This window comes from Lepisosteus platostomus, chromosome 4, assembly GCF_059453375.1.
Source record: "Lepisosteus platostomus isolate fLepPlt1 chromosome 4, fLepPlt1.hap1, whole genome shotgun sequence".
Lineage (NCBI taxonomy): Eukaryota > Metazoa > Chordata > Actinopteri > Semionotiformes > Lepisosteidae > Lepisosteus > Lepisosteus platostomus.
In genome coordinates, this window is record NC_142614.1 from 50,942,379 (window position 1) to 50,959,416 (window position 17,038).

A 17,038-nucleotide genomic window follows, 5' to 3' on the forward strand; every position below is an offset into this window, starting at 1 on the left:
TAACTTACTCCACTTATTCAATGTACTAAAGATAATAGATAGTATGAAAGAAAACTGGAAAAGACCATGATTGCTGGAAAGGACTATGATAGTCAGGTAGTAACTTTCAAGAAAATATTTGACCATGACCTTTTACGTAAGAAAGTGCCTCCCGTTGGGTTGGGTTACCAGCCAACTGGGTTGACTTGGGCTGTGCCTTTGAGAATTTTGAATACTATTATCAGTTTCCCAGGCCTTTGCTGTCCAAAAGGGTTGTGTTCCTTCTGCTTGTCAGTATAGGTCATTCCCTCAAGCTTTGGTTGTTTTCCTCTGGACAGATTCCAGTGCAGAATTATCCTTTCTAGAATGTGGTGACCAAAATGAGGCTAAATGAGGCTTTACTAGTGCCTGATACATTTTTAACAGTGCATTACGTGATTTAAGTTCTATGCTTGTAAATCTATTTACATCTATAAATTCACATTTAGATTCATTTTCTAAATGCTTCCCTACCTTGTTTAGGAGATGTACTGTAAATGACCTGTCAAATAAACCTGTCTTTTTCTTAAGTAGCCAGTACTAGCTCAGTCTGCCCAATTTTGTATTTATACTTTGTTTTTATTACCTACATGCAAATCCCTACGCTTGTAAACATTAAATGTCACCGGCCGGGTGTTTGGCCAATCTTAATTTCTAAATCTTTGTGAATTTGGTAGGCTGCTTCTGCAGTGTTTTCTAATTATTGTAATTTGTCATCTGCAAACTTCTCTTCACAGCTGCTTGCTGGAGAACTCTAATGTTCATTAGGCATGGTCCACATTTTTTTGCCCCAAGTCTCCAATACCTTGCTACTGTTTTAAGTGAGTGTTGGAAGAGCTACATCAATGGTTTCTGAATAATATATTTCAATTCTTGTTTTCTTGAGTATGATTAGTAAGATACCATTTGTGATCACTTGGAAGTTGAGTATGATGTTCTCATTGTAGTATGTCGGGTCATTTGAGGACCTTCAGATGAATATAGAGGCCTATACAATATCCACAAATTCTACTGTAATATGGGCATTTACTGTATGTATTGTCCTTGTGATGTAGTGAGTTGAATCTGTTTTGTGAGTCTGTTTTTACACTGTTGCTGTTTATCCTCTGCAGCACAGTGGATGTCTCTCTTGTGTTGTGCTGACCCTTCACACACAATTGTCCTCCACTTGGCTCAGTCTTGGACCCTTTCTTTCCATTTGATAGAGGTGACATGGCACTTCTTAAGATGTTCTGATGTCAGCTTTATTGTGATTTTTTTTGTTCTTCTTTAGTTGGCCATGCATGACCTGTTTTGGAAGGCAGGTGTCAGGCATCTTAATGATATGGCATCTTTGATAGTAGGCTTCTAATACTTTCTATACCTACTGTATGTTGTACAGGTCTCTACCCCATGCAAATAGAAAGGACTACAGCTTGATAGACAAGGAGCTTTGTTATTATTTGGATATCTAGAGCCTCAAAAACTCTCTTCCTAAGCCAAGCAGAAGCCCCACTGGCACTGCTGCACCTGAAGTGTATCTCCTTGTCAACATCACCATTTGACAAGAACATGTTGCAGCAAAAATGAGCCACACATTCAAGATGTACTCTTTGTGCTTTTGACAAAGTAAATAGTGGGGATTTGTGAAGCATTGCAAAATGCAGGTTGCTAAAGGATGTAGGTCTTTTTAACGTTCACCATAAGGCCAAGGAGCTTCTATGCCTTTGTATAAGTGTCCAGGAAGCATTGTAGGTCATCTTCTGAAACCGCTATGATAGTGTCTACATCTGCATATTCCAGCTCCATGATGGTATTTGTGAAAAGTTTGTTTCAAGGCCTTAAACTTGCTCAGGTTGAAGAGTTTGCCATCAGAAATCGTCCTGTCAAGGACTTGTGCTCCCTGTGGCAGTTTTGGGCCTGTTAGGTGGAGGATGGCTGCAATGAAAATAGAAAAGAGGTTGATGACACAATGCATCCTCGTTTTACTCACGTTTCTACTTTGAAGGGGGTGGTCTCAGCCCTGCTGCTGCTGACTACAGGTACTAACATGTCATCATGCAGTAGTCAGAAGACCAAAATGAATTTATCAGGACAACCAATGTTGACAGTATCTGCCAGAGGGCATTACAGTTCATGGAGTCAAAAGCCTTAGTGAAATTAATGAACACCGTGTAGAATGGCTAATGTTGCTCCTGGCACTTTTCTTGAAGCTGCCATGCTGTAAAGATAATGTATGTTGTATATCAGGATAAAGAAAAACCACACTGTGACTCGGGAAGTATTTCCTCTGACAAAGGTATAAGCTGGTTTGCTCGTATGCGGGTGAGTACAGAATTGTAATGGACATGAGCATACTCCTTTCTGTTTAATTATTTTCTGGATATTCCTTTGGGAGATTTTCACCTAGAGCAATCTGAATTTGTTGCAACGTGAAGGTGTCTTTCAAGTTTTTGATGTTAAAAGATGAGTGGCTCAGTTTCTCTTGTATCCTTTCTGTTTTCAAGAGTGGAATGGACATGGTGGAGTGGATCAGGCAGTGATCTGTCAAACTGTCATCTACACTTATCCTTGCTTTGTTGATGGTCATGTAGCAGCGATCCCTGCTTCACACAATGACATAATCGACAAGATGTCAAAAAGTAGAGTAGGGATACCTCCAGGATGTCATGGTTTTGTTCTTCTGATGGAACATTGTGTTAGTAAAGTTATGTTATACAAATTAAGAGAGGAACAGGACTCCTTCAAAGTTCATATTGCTAATCCATTCTTTTCCAGATGTTGTCATCCCTGCCGACTTTTGCACTGAAGTCCCCAAGAAGGATGATATAATCTTCCTTTTGAGGTAAATAATAAAATAGATTCCAGGTTGGCATGGAAGGCCTTCCTGATTTACTCCTCTGAGTTGGGGAGTAGACACTGGTTGTTGGAGAGATGCAGCCAAAGGAGCATTAGACATTCATTAAGGTCCAAAGGGAGTTCAAAGACATGGTTAATGAAGTTGATCCTGATTGTAATTTCCACTCCACAGACGCTAGGCTCATCAGTTGGTTTGCCATTCGAGAAAATGATGTAGCCACCTTTCTTTCCTTCAGCTGTCCTTCCTCGGCCACTCATGTTTCGGAGAGAGTAGCAAGATCTGCCTGAAACTTTTGAGTTGCCTTGCTATGATTGCAGTTCGCCTCTCACGTCTGTCACTGGATGTACTGTCCATTAGGGTTTGTACTTTCAGGGATCCAAGGCTCATATTCTTTTGTTTCTGAGCACATTAGGATGTTCCTACTGGAAAGGTCATGAGGCAGGCTATATTTAGGACACATTTTCTAGTCACTTTACCATGTTGGGGTGAGCAGAATGGATCCTAAACAGGACCACTCAGTCAAGGGTGCAACTGCCAAAGAGCACCTGTCAAGGGGGATTTGAGATTAGGTGACATTTAGGTGCAAACATGCAAGTAAAATGAAAAAGAATGAAATAAATGCAGTGAACATGTTGTTTCAGTCGTTAATAGCAATTCATTATTCATCCACTAGAGGGGGGTGTTGCATTCTGGTTCATGACCCTGGCTAAGCAGGCTACCTGCCGTCTATTGTCGTTGGCAAAGGCTACAGCAGAATTGAGACTTTACATTATACCACGATTACAAACTTAAAAATGGACCATTGGCTTACTGCTAAAGTTAGCAACAGCGGCGAACGTGAAACTGTTAAAGCAAATTAATGAAAGGCGCTGAAATGCATCTATGTATACATGATGTCAATTATATTGTGTGAGTGAGTGTGATGAGGGTGTTTGCATTGTTTTCTCAATGGGTTTTGGGTTGGGGGGAAAACGCCTGATCTAGATGACTAGATCTAACATCCACCACCTGTGTGCCAGTTCATAAGAGCTCCCGTATCGCACTACCCTGTCCCTGTTGCCATCTACCGATCTCTACAGGACACTATCTACTAAGCTGTGTAAATTGGGGTTCCACCAGGAGAATAGTTGTGTGTGGCATCTTTTACCACGGGGAAACTGCTGCTCACACAGCCAGCACACAGTCCTCGACAGAAAAAGAGTCAAAGTCCAATGGCACAGAGGACCTGGAATTCTGATTGCCACCACCTTCAACCTGCTCCACCATTGAAGTTTTTATTGGATCGCACTTTGTCTGTATCCTCCCACTTAATCTGTCACAGATGTCGGAAGAGACCAACCGTAGAATGACAGGAGAGAGAAAAGACCCTATGCGTAGCGGCGAGACGGGGGTTAGCCCGGGCTCAGCTGTTCAGGAAATGCCGTATAGAAACCTATGCCCTCAGGTAGCGGACGTGGGGCGACCTGGTGCTAGGCGGGTCTCAGGACATCCGAACGTCAATGCTGAGCGAAGGCAGAATAAAAGACCCGGAAATATATAGCCCCAGAGAGAGAGAAACACTGGAAGGACAGCAAAGAACCGGAAATGAGAGACAGGACAGAGTAGGAGCACCCTCTGGCTGCAGAGGGCATGACATTGAATTGTCCAGCCGAGACCACTATTCCTTGTTTATGATAATTATTATATTTACCTTAGTACTGTAGTTCACAGGATAAATGGATTCCAAATAAAGTGTACAGATTATGAGAACGTAGTTGCATTGATGAACTGTGTTGTGGGAAGTCAAGAAGGACATGCCTTCGTTGTTTTGAAAACCTCTTCATAACTGACTAAAACAGGTATAAAAATAAACTTTTTGAGATATTGAAAATTCATAAACCAAGTGGTTGTAATTTGAGGGATGGGTAAAGTTCCATACTGTGTGGTGTTCTCTGAAACATGAAACTACAGTACACTAAAAGATATTTTGTATGTGATGTACATAAAGCATGTATTTTTCTGTTGCCATGGAAAATGTGGTGTGCAGACATTAAAAAATAATAAAAACTAAAAACAGTGTAGACACACATGTGATACCAATGATGAGCGCCTCATGTTCTCCTGTTAAGTATTGCAATTGTAGGGTTAGCTGTCATTTGCCAAAGGATCACTCTGCTGTCTGGTGCATCTGCCAGCTTACTGTTAGATTAGTAAGAGACATGCTATTCCTCCAACTGGCACTAACTCTCCTGCCAAGCACTTTGGAGCTTACAGTATGTCACATGATGAGTGCCTCTGAATGTTACATTGGAGGATCAGGTTCACCTGAGTGATGTTGGAGATATTACTGGAAAGCCAGGACTTAAGCAATTGGAGACTCCAAATTACATTGAATATATAATAAAAACTGGATATATAAATGGATATATAATTATTCCAAATTCCAAATTTTATATGACACATTCCTAAGCTTTATCCAGAGTTAAGTAAATACTGTTAAACTGTTCTTTTCTAGTTTCTCTTTTTCAGGCTAGTTCACATAAAAAAACAGTAGAGCACAAATCACCATCACAGATTTTGTGGAGGTAGAACTTTAATTAAATAATACCAGATGAAGCACCTTCAGTTGCTAGTTTGCAAATTCCACCTCTAACACTCACAGCCTGAGAAAACTGTCTGCAGTTTAGCTTTCATTCCTGACTCAAGTATTTATCTGGGTAAGAATATGCCAATTATAGTGTCTGTGCTGTGAGCAAGAAACAGATGAGCTATATTTTTATCTCTGCAAAATAATTGGATAAAAACTTCCCTTAAGATTAAAAGGCTGTCACCACCCAGCAGGAGGCTTATAATATGCAACTTTACAGTCCCCTTACATTTTTCAGTTTTTTTTATGGCCCGGAGCTTCAACATCTTATGCTGACAAGATGTAACTTAAAGTATTACCATTGTATTTATCTGATATCTTTAAAACTTTCAAAAAATGTGGAACAGAAATAATAAGTTGACAAGCACATATTAATTATCCAAAACATTTTAGTTAAAAATGTATATGCTGTATCTTTCTACGAACATTTTCGGTTGTCTTTATTCTTTTTCAGTATCATTAACCTAAATGATGCACCTCAGACAAAGTGAGAATTTAAACTGGCCACTTGTAATTTGTAGCCTTTTATACAGTAGGTGCTTATGATTTATGATAGGAGTTTAACCAAAACGAGAAGCTGTGGAACAGCTGTGTTGACGTGTCCAGAAACATTAACCACAACCAATCTTTCACAGGCAGAACTGAGGAATGTCCTCGCAGTCTATGTGTGAGGTCTTAGCCTGTGGAAATACTGAACAACCCGAACTAATGTAACACAGTCCACACTGCAAATAATATTATAATAAAAATAATGAAATGTCGCTGCCAGTACTTTAACATTTATCGCTTAAAATGTTTGTCTTTGTTATCTAGGGTTGCAATCTGAAATATTGTTAGGCTGTAGCACTGTACTGTATGCTTTAAATTATAGTCAAGAATTATAGTCACACATAAAATTTTTTGAAAATAAATAAATAACTGGGATGCAGACATACATACACTGTTGGATTGTCATACTATTTAAACTGTCATTAAGAATTCTAAAATTTAAGAACTCTTCTTATATCACACAGCATTAAGTGTTTTTAATCTCTTCTTCATAGACCATTAGATCTCAATGTAAACTGTTCTCAGAATAACTGCCAGTCTGCTATAAAAGCATTTTGTGTGATCTAATACTGCTTTGCAGTGAAATGTACTGTTTCACTTTAAATGAAATGTCCTACTCACTGTCTGCAGTGTCTATGATATTTAGAGGGATTTAAGAGTGATAATCACTACAGCAAGCAAAAGGGAATAAAAATAGAAATGCCAAACACTCAAAGACAAATGAAAGACAAGCTTATAACACTTTATTCTGCGTGAGTGATGGAGCCACATTACTGCAGCCATCTTATTTGATTGCAAGCTGCTCAGAAGGTAAAAGTGGTGACAATGACTTATGTGTTCAAATTGCAAAGGAGATATACTATAATGAGGCAGAAAAGAAACAGTGGTACTGTAACCATTTTTGTTTGTGCAGCAGTTATTCAATTTGAGAGATTTGCAACTGTGCAATTAAAATACCTTCCTTTTGTGGATTGTTGAATATGATGCTGTCTGAGCTGTTTATAAACAGGTGCTAAGGTGAAAATAAAGTCATTTCTGAAAATGAAAATCCTCTAAACTGTGTGGATTTATAAGGAAGAAACAAACCCAAATAGTTAAACAGGAGGACTTTCTGTAGTAGTGGACCTACTATTCTCCCCCAAATCTATAATATGCTTGTATAGAAAGTTTAAAGTGTTATATTGAATATTCTGGTTTAAACAAGATATACAGTACATTTAAATAAAATTGGAAAGCAATAATAAAGACTCATTTAGTTTATTTAGGTAGCAATTGGTGAATAATTTCCCACTTTTTTAATACTGTATCTGTATATTTTATTAATTATTAAGTTTATTATTATTTAACAGATGGTCATTGAACTTTTTAACAGCAGTTTGTGGGGGGTGGGGGTTAACAAAGATAGATCAATCTCACACAGCTGTACCTAGTCACCATCAACTACCTACATCAACTGAACTCAAATGCCTCCCTTTGCAATTTGTCTCAAGCATCCCTGCCCCATCCCATCTTCACCTGCAATTTCTCCTTGCTTCACTCCTCTCTGACTCAGGTTCAACCCAGGAGGCTACCTACTAACCTAACTTTTCTCACCAAGTATTCCAAGCATTCATAAAGCATTGAATTCTTAGATATTATTGTCAACAGTGAACTTTTTTTTTGTACAGTAAATCAGAAATAAACTGTTTTCTTCCAGTTATATTTGGAATACATACGGTGTAGTACGACTACGTGTGGTTGCATTTAGTGAAATTTACAGTACATTATTCTTGTTTCCCAAAGTTACTTCAAAACACTTTTTCATATTTTTCATAAATCTTTGTCTCTTTCAATGTATGAACAGAGTATGACGGATACGAGGTAAAGATATTCTGCCAGAAACATAGAATGAAATCATCCCAAGATTAAGTAAATAAAGGCTAGAAAGTGATGGCCCAAGTGGTGTAATAAATCAATTAGGGAATGTACAAGGAGAAAGAACACACTCTTAGTAATTAATAAAGCAGCATTCTGTCAATTAAATGGAGCACCATAAGAAAGGGATCATATAAAGCTAATTGTAAATAAAAAATAAGTAAATGAAAGCTAATATCCAATACAGAATATTAGAAAGACCAAGAAAGCAATAGTAAAATAAATAATATTAACTGGTGGTATTTTGAAAGCAAAAGCATAATAAAGAAGGTGTTTCAGACAGAAATATGTAAATAATTTAATAGACAAAATACAAAAGACTAATATTGCAAATTAATACTTCACTCATGCGTTTACCAGGTATGAAATTGACATTCCCCAGGAGGAGCAAAGACTAAATTCTATATCAATAAACAGTATTAGCATGGAAGTGGCACAAAAGTTACAGGTACTCGATGTGGTTAAGATAAACTAATCTCCTTCATTGTACTTAAGGATATTAGATGTTTATCATAGACCATCAAGAAGACTCTTCCAACAGTCATTCAGGGCAGGAGTAAAACCCATTTACTTGAAAATGTCTAATATACCTCCCATCCATTAAACAGGGGTGCTTCAGCCATTAGACTTGGAGACCCTTAAATCATACTGCCTGACTATGTAGATACCCATGACAATTTGTGTTGATTAAAAATCTTTCTCACTTTATAAACATTTACTGTACAAGCTCAATATATATGATCAGTAACATTATTGGATTCAGGCATCATAGCTATAAAAGCAAAAACACTAGAGCATATTAAATCAAAATATTCACCATGGCTCAACTCTTCACATGCTAAACTACCGCTAATAATTATTTCCGGAGCAGTGACCAGGTTACAAACAATGGCAAAATTAAACTAAGTAACAATAGACCTACATGTCTTATTTATATTACATGCTAATTAGAAGTACACTAGACAGACATCTACATTATATGGAAATAGGATACTAGGGGTTATTCAACATGGTTATATAAAGGTTTGGTCATCACTGATTTTTAGAGTTTGTTAAACAACAGTTGTAATGGAGACATACAGAGCACATGATGAGGTATATTTAGATTTTCAGAAATCTTTTGAAGCTCCTCATAGAAGATTTACTGGAGTAAATTCTGGAATAAAGATATTTTTTTAGATGCGAATAATGAGCCTAACAGCAGCAGTGGAATATCTCAGATGATTATCATCAGAGCAAGGTGCTGGGATATTTTCAGATTGGCTGCATTGCTGACAATTAACATTGCCTGTATAATACTTACAGTAATAGTTACATAACAGAAACTTACACATTACATAACAGAAAAGATGTTTCAGCTGGTAGCTATTAACCCTAGAGAGACAACTTTGTTCTTCAAAAGTTTAAAAACTTAGAATTTAAATTTACAATATAAAAATATTTTTTTTAATGTGTTAATAAGGTGTACTGTTAAAGCAAACCATTTACAGTGGTCAGCTTACACAGTACATGACATATTGTAGCATTGCATTGTTTTAACTATGCTGTCTTCAAACAAGTATTTCTTTTTATCTCTGTTACATGGTGCATATGTTGATGGATTGTGTAGGAGTGTAATCTGTGTGTGGGTTTCTCAACAGCCTTTTATTAACATGCTTAACCCATGAGTTCGCATTTACCTGTTGAAAATTAAACAGTTTTGAGTGAAAGTCGACAAAGGTATATTATACTTGAGTGTCTGTTTTGGCCAAGCTGCTGTATAACAAGGATTCATAGGCTTTTCCTGAGTGTGTGAGTGGGTTGAATTTCTCGCTCTGGTGTTCATCAGCGTGGGCTCATCTGCCACGTACTGTATATGAAGATTCTAGAGTTAATAATTGATGAAATGAATAAAGAACTTAATATGTGAGCATTTTGGACAATTATATACTAAATTCTACAAGCTGAGCAGATAAACTACTAAGCACATTTTGTTAATTACTGAATCATGTAGGAGTGCAGAAAGTAAAACAGACCAGAGGCTAGCCAGTGTTCTAATTCATGTGAATTCAGATTAATGTCTTTTAAGAGATGACAAATTATTGTTAGGCTTGGTGCTGTTTCCCAGCTACCAGACCCACATCAATTATGTGTGGGGCCAGTGTTCACTCACAATGTCTGACTCTCACAATTATATCACACTTGTAATTCTGCTTCATCTCTCATTCACACTCCTGAATTCAACATCTTTATTGTGTTGAACATACAATACATAAGAGGTAATCCCACTAGCACAGGAGTCTAATACTTAAGAATTTATGTATTCTCCCTTTATCTAGTGTTATTCAGAATTATTGTGCAAAGATACATATAAGATTATTAGCAAGATTACATACAAAAGGTTTTTGCAAGGGTGTGTACAAAGGCAGCAAGGAATGAAGATTTTGATTATTGTTCCTCTATTACAGTATCAGTGCTCATGATCTTTACTATTATACCAAGATTTTTGGAGTCTAAAACAAGCTACCCAACTATGTTGCTAAAGCTGATACCCTGGCATATTTCAAGAAATAGATGAGATCCATTAGATTAGTTAGCTACTAAAGCCAAAAATATCTAAATGGTTCCAAAGGCCTCTCCTGATTTTACAGTATTGAGAATTATAATGTTTCTTAAACTCTATGTTTTGAGTTCCACTATACAAATTTATTGTTTGATCTTTGGCATTTTACCAAAAGTTTTATTTTGATTTAATTTTAAAGCAAGAATGTGTGTATGTTATTCATATACTGTATTGGGAACTTCCAGTGATTTTATAAACTAGCGTTTTCATTACATTTAAATACATTTTCAGAAGAGAAAAAAGCAGTCGGTATAAGATTTTATAATTTTAGTTTATAAACATATTGGAATAAACTAAATATAGAATTGTTAAGTCTTACTTCAATGACCAATGAACTTCAATGAACTTCCTCTCTGTAACCAGTATCATGAAATGTACCAGAATTTTATGAACCACAAACATGAAATCACTACAACTTATCGTAAAAACAGTATTATTTTTAAATTCACAGATCAACACAATGAATCAAACAAGTGTAATAAGACCCTGGAATAATCATTTATCTAACAATCAATATAAAATGATTGTGTAAAACCTATATTTCTTTTTCCTAAGTGGTATGTTTTAACTGAAGTCAAAGAACAATAAGCAAAGTGAAGTTGTGGTTTTCCATTATAAGACAGTTCTACAACTTAGGAGCACAGGAGACAAAACATTTTCACCTACTAGAGAACTCTTAGATCTTGGGTCTAATTTTAATAAGGTAAGAAAGTACTACACTACTAAGATTTTCAAATTAGACCCTTATAACCACTGGAAGTCGGTATAGTGACATACAGTATTGTATGCAAGGGGATGAATACAGTATTATCACCCTGTAATGAGATCTCAGAAGATAAGCAAGGTGGGGAGTGGTCATCATTAGGATGGGAGGGTGTTGTCGAATCCTCTGAACAAGACTTTTCAAGCCAATGTCTCAGTGTGGTTACCAAGAGCGCTGTGCAGCAGAAGGATCCATGCTTCAAATGATATGTTAATCTGAGGTCCTGAGTGCTTGGTTATCACAGATTACAAGTGGCAACCTCAGCATCCTGGCTAAATCCAGGCCTGCACAATCTGACCTACTGTACCTTGAGTTAGTACAATTGGTAATTCCATTGGAGGAGTACAGAGCCCCTGCTGCCCCATGTACTGATGGCTCTCATCATATTGCAAGAGCTAAATGCCAAATATACAGATACCTTGTCATCAATGTGAAGCCGTTTCTTACTTTAAAACATGTTCTTTTGTATAGAGGAGCAGTTGTGCATCATGACTGCCACCCATCAACCAGGTGGGTTTTGCCCTTCAGTGATGAATGAAGTGGCCCCTCACTTTGTAAAATGCTTTGGGTTCCTTTGGGATAAAATCTGCAATATGAATGCATGGAATTAATAATTAGTAACATGATTACATCATTTAATAAGTGTAAGAATGTGGCAGTACATTTGTAATAACAGCTTCATGGAGGTCAGCATAAAGTAATTTACAATAATTCATTATTGAAAAAGAAATAATTGAGTATCATAGTGATCTTAAAAGAATATTCTGAAACAAAGTCACTTCCTCTTTCAGGAACATGGAAAATATTTAATGAGCAAGTCACCTCATGTTTACTGTGCCTCAGACCCAATAGGTATCCCGCTCTATAGGACATACTGTAGGTGCTTGTTTTTTTTCCTGCCAGGCTACTATATATATCTCATAAGCACTATAATGCTTAGAACACCCTAGTCATCATTAGAAAGTCAACATTTGTTTTTATATTGCAATTTTGTATAGAGAGGTTTAAGTCATATTATGAAAGTATGCTCAATTTAGGAAAGCTCAAATAAGATTTCTGTTCCTCAAGGATACTATATATTCTGTGACATTCGAAAACTCCTGAAAATATAGACCGTACATTTGGAAAAAGTAAGGTAACAAAGGGTTAAAAGGCATCTCACGTCTTAAGCTCTGCTTCCTGGTAGGCTTTCAGACCTAGTAAAAACATAATGCTAGTATTATTAGCAGATGGCATACAAAAATCCTTCTGAACGTTAAATGTAATCCTTCTTTGGATTTCACTTTTTTTTGTTGTTTTTGTTTACTGGCTGAGAAACGGAGGGCCTTTTATTCTAGTAAAAGAAGATGCAGATTTCAGCATGTGCTTCAAACTGAACTACATTTATCCGAAGGACAATGGGATATTTCACTCCTCTAAACAGCCGACTCTCAGAGATAACAAAAATGTAATGAAAGATAATCCTAGGCCAGATGTGCATTATTTCCTTTCTGCTACCAGTGAAGTCAAGCAGAGCAAATAGAATGAGTCATGGTTTTCTACTGCCCACAGCTCAATGTTGCTTATATCAGCTCCACTATTATCACTATGGCAACCGGTGCTCCCAAGTGGGGAGCTCTGGCATACATCACCATCATTATGTCCATTTTAGAGAAAGTGACTGGAATGCTGTTATTGCATTTACCTCTAGTTTTACATTTACATCATCCAGTGTGCTAGCCAATCAGTAGCTGTGTTGCTGAAAATGTTAAACAAAAGAAATCCATTTAGCATATGATCACGATTTTACATTTACAGCTCTTGATATGCTGTGATAGTTAGTCCTCATTCAGATTAGTGCTTTTTGCGGCTGTTGTCAATGAAGGCATGGCAAGAAGTCAAGAATGAGATACATCATACAAATACAGTATTGATCTGAGATACTTTAAAAAGTCCACCAAGAGTTATGTAGGTTAATGTGCTGATAACCTCGTCATTAACAACCTTTTAAATTAGAAAACAAAAAATTATTAACACAAGAATAAATCCAGGAAGCCATCAAAAACCTTTTTTTATGCCTAAAGGAAAAACATTTAATGTTGGTTTGAAAAAAAAAATCTGCTCTTCAAGAACAAACGGTCCCAGAAGCAGCAGGGGTGGAAAAAAAGCTTTCACTGAAAAAAGAAATGACTGACTGTCAACAGCAGGTACTCAAAGTCTTTCCTTCTGATTTGCCTAAGATACACATGTGGTTATGGAAAGGAATGATGCAAGTTTCTGGTATAAAAAAACCCCATCTTATTTAAAAAGAAAAAAAAACTATTAATCCTAAACAATTAATCCAGAGTGGCTTCTGTTTTGGGACTAAGACAAATCCTGATCATGTGTATTTAAAGGTAGACTAAAAACAATTGGCAAACACCGTGTTCTAATATATAGGAAGACAGGAGGCCATCAGACAGGGTTACAGACGCAAATCTGTGCTATGTAACTGCTGAGCTCAGTGTCACTCTGCTCATGACAAAGAATAAAAAAATGGCCTGGGGTAGAAGCTGCTGTAGCAATGAGAGATTGATGCAGGCCCAGAGATGGGAATGTTGCGCGATTGTGTGCTCTTCATTGTATTCTCTGGTGATATTACTTTGACCCTTTTCATTGAAATACGCCAGATGAACTGTTAAGATGATCTCTTAATATACACACTGCTGGGTTGCACGTTATTTCTAGAACAGTCTTGTTTAAAGTACTTTGAGACCTCTATTCATCCTCAAGGCTGCAATGCAATGCCTCAGGCAGTGGTAGTCAAAGCATCTATTAGTGAACTAAAAATAAAGGTATTCAATAACGGCCTTGCTTACATCACTCAAAAGGTCATAATTTCAATAGTCTGCTTAAGACTATATATGCCACAGACGTCTTGTCTACCTCAAATATATGAAAAAAGAACTAATTATATCAATGACACAGCTGCTTTCTTTGGGAATAAGTCATTAAAAAAAGATTTTAAATTATTTCAGGCGTACATCTAATTTCATGACTATGTAAGTTTCTTGCTTCTATTTTTACTGGTTCTTATGGTTTTGTACGAAAGATTCAATGTCCAGGAATAGATTAAAATACAATACCATATATTAAGACCAGACTGATAATGAATGACATATACAGTAGGAACTAAGACAATATCAGCTAAATGGACAACACCATCTATCATAGCCATTTTTAGATCATAGGCTGCACACATAAGTATGGTTTCATTTATCATACAGTAAGTTAAAATTTATATTGACTTCCATCTAATTACAATGAAAGGAGAACATCAACAAGAATGCATATTTCTTTGTCATAGCAAGGATGAGGAAGTACAGTCCTCAAGAGGATCAGGTTCCGTTTGTTTCCATTCTAACTTGTTCTCAATTAACTGAGGTAATTATTTAGATAAAAAGTCAAATCTCCTGTTATTTACATTACCTTTCCAGCATGAATACAGCCCCAGGAACTGGATTTGCTAATCCCAGAATACCTAAACCAAGCTTTTTTCACATTCTGTGCCTTTATTTGTGCTTATTAGTTTTGGAGTACATTCCACAGTTTATGTACTGTATTCTACCATTGTTCACTGTTGTTTACAGAATAGATTTCCTCCAAAGTTGTATTACAGCTCAACGAACTGTAGTGGTACAGTATGTTAGAGACGAGTGTCAGCTTCATTACCCACAATGCTATCATGTCTTTATTGGTGTACATTTAACTTGGCATCTTTGAAAGCATTGGCAGGAGAAAAAAAAACAAAGAATGGAATAACCATAAATAACAAGAAATTAGACAACCTTTGATAATTAATGAACAGTGTTGAGAGAATTGCAAGATTGACGTTATAAAATAACAAGAAATATTTTTCCTGGCTTGATCATATCTGGATAGTGATATCAGTAGTTCAAATTCTGAATATTTTTTCGCAGACAACTGAAAAGCTTTTGTCTCAAGATATTTTAATATAATTGTACTGAGAAATTATTAGGAGTGTTTATGATTTCCATCAATATGTTTTGTAATCATGAAATGTAAAGTGAAATGCAAGCTTTAACCTTCGCAAAATGTTTGCTTGAGCATATTCTTTTAAACAAAGAGGAAACATTCATGGCTTGAAATCTATAGAAGCATGTAAAGTAAGTATGCACTCCATTGTAAAAGCCATAGCAGACAGGACACATACTGTAATTGTTTTCTCTGATTAAGGTTTATTTGAGATTAGGACCAACATTCATGTGAGAGCATTAAGACATCCTAAGGAGTGATTTAATGATGCCATATTGTAGAAAGAAACAACTGGGGAGTGCCATTGAACATGATTTTACTAGTATCATGCCCTGTTGCTACAGTATATAAAGTCTTAACTCATACATGTGCCTATTTTTTACTGGCTAATATTGCTTGTTTTCCAGAATGATAATGCCAGTGCATTCATGTAGGATAAAGCCTCAGATCAGTCCTGGCACGATACTGGGACACTCTTCACCCTGATCTAAATCCTTTTTAAAATCTTCCAAAATTGTGTGAATTAATGGCAATGTGGACAGTAACAAGACCCCAACTTCAACAATGTTCAACATTATTGAATAATGAAAAATGTATTTGTCTCCTTTTTTAGCATTAACAGTGTGCAGCTATCATACATAATATAGTAGACACACCTTTAGGAGTCTGGTCCATCAAGACCAGAGGTTCACCCATTTATGGGTTGCTGAGAGATTTGGAGTGCTATAGAGTATCTACTTCAACAGTTGTGTTTTGATTCGACAGTTTTTGGAAGTGTTCTCTCCAGTGGGAGTTAATGCAAAGGAGGATTAAGTGTGATCCTTGGTGCATTAAAGAAGCCCTTGTTATCAAATGAGTCAGTAAGATGCAGGATTTCTAGGGCCTTATCAGTCCACTTAAGTGTTTTTAAGTTCCCTCAGTCACCCCTGGACTTTCGCCTTAGCTCTAGAGTGAGTCACTCTTTTGGTCTTATAGTAGATATTATAGGCACAAAAGTCATAAAAGGTTTTCCCTTTGGTAACAATAATTTGGTTGAATTTCCATTTAATTTTCATCGAGTCAGTCCTGATGTTTTCTAACCTTGATACCGATAGTGTTCTTGCAAGTGTCAAGGATAGTGGACTTGAGCATATGTATGATTATTGTATGAATATTCCTTTGGCAGATGTTCACCAAAAGCAAACTTAAGTTGTTGCAACTTGTTTTCTTTCAAACTTTTGATGTTTGATGATGATCTTATCTTATTGTGGGATGGATGATAAAATGGAGCTCAGGTTGGCACAAAAGAACCTTCGTGACTTCCTTCTCTGAGCTCAGAGTTGGGGCATGGGCACTAACAACTGTGGCCATCTGGTGGTTGGAAAGCTGAAGAAGAAAATACATTAGACAAACATTAATGCCCACAGGGAGATCAAACAGGTGGCTAATGAGGTTGTTCCTGATTGCAAATCCCTTTCCAAAGATTTTTAGCTTATTAGATAGTTTACCTTTCAAGAAAAAGGAGAAGCCACCATTCTCTTCCTTTAGCTGTCCTTCTTCGGCCTGACATGTTTTGGAAAGAGCAGCAAGATCTGATATTTTCTGGTCCCTTGAAATGATTGCAGTCCACCTTTCAGGTCTGTCACCGGATGCACTATCCAGAAGTGTTCGCAATTCTAGACTCCAAATCTCATATTCTTTTGCTTCTGACCACATTGGGATTTTACTACTGGA

The 17,038-nt window shown here is 36.7% G+C and overlaps 1 long non-coding RNA gene across 1 annotated transcript in view; it reads left to right on the plus strand.

Annotated features, from left to right (window-relative positions):
• The first annotated feature begins 2,772 nt into the window (after nucleotides 1-2,772).
• The window catches only part of LOC148673390 (uncharacterized), a 41,617-nt gene continuing 27,351 nt past the window's right edge, over nucleotides 2,773-17,038 (plus strand). The window contains exon 1 of the long non-coding RNA XR_015936209.1: nucleotides 2,773-2,842. This is a non-coding gene — a long non-coding RNA (uncharacterized LOC148673390). The remainder of the gene's footprint in view (nucleotides 2,843-17,038) is intronic.